Raw genomic sequence first — 487 nt, 5'->3', positions numbered from 1 at the left:
CGCTGTTGTATTCCCCAATCTCATTGACTTCTTACTCTCATTTTCACGAGATCTGGGCCAACCATTCGTTTTTATTTTTCCACGTCATTAGACGCATGCACGTGCTCCATACGACCATTGAAAAGGGGGTAATAGGGAAATGGTGAGGTATGAGAGGGGTTGTGGTGTTGTTGAGGTATCAATAAGGCCTGCGGCCAATGTGCTTCCTCAATAACTCCCGATTACTTGGTGTGGTGCCCCGCCTGATTTTCCTCGGTTTGTGTATCCAAGGGCTAATGAATATCTCGCGGTCTACCAACGTACGATCGATCATTAATTAGATCCGCACTTTTGTTCAGTGGGGTAATGCACTTTCTTTTGGGTTTTGTGGAATACGAGCTCTGGGGTTTGTTTCCTGGGTTTTCAGGACTATTCTTTGTTTAAAAGTGCGTTGTTTCGTGCACACTTTTGCAGTTTTTGTTGTATTTTTTTTTGGGGGGGGGGGGGG

Source organism: Diachasma alloeum, unplaced genomic scaffold (assembly GCF_001412515.2).
Source record: "Diachasma alloeum isolate Michigan unplaced genomic scaffold, Dall2.0 Dall_scaffold_00195, whole genome shotgun sequence".
Taxonomy (NCBI): Eukaryota; Metazoa; Arthropoda; class Insecta; order Hymenoptera; family Braconidae; genus Diachasma; species Diachasma alloeum.
Note: the sequence above shows the minus strand (reverse complement) of the source record.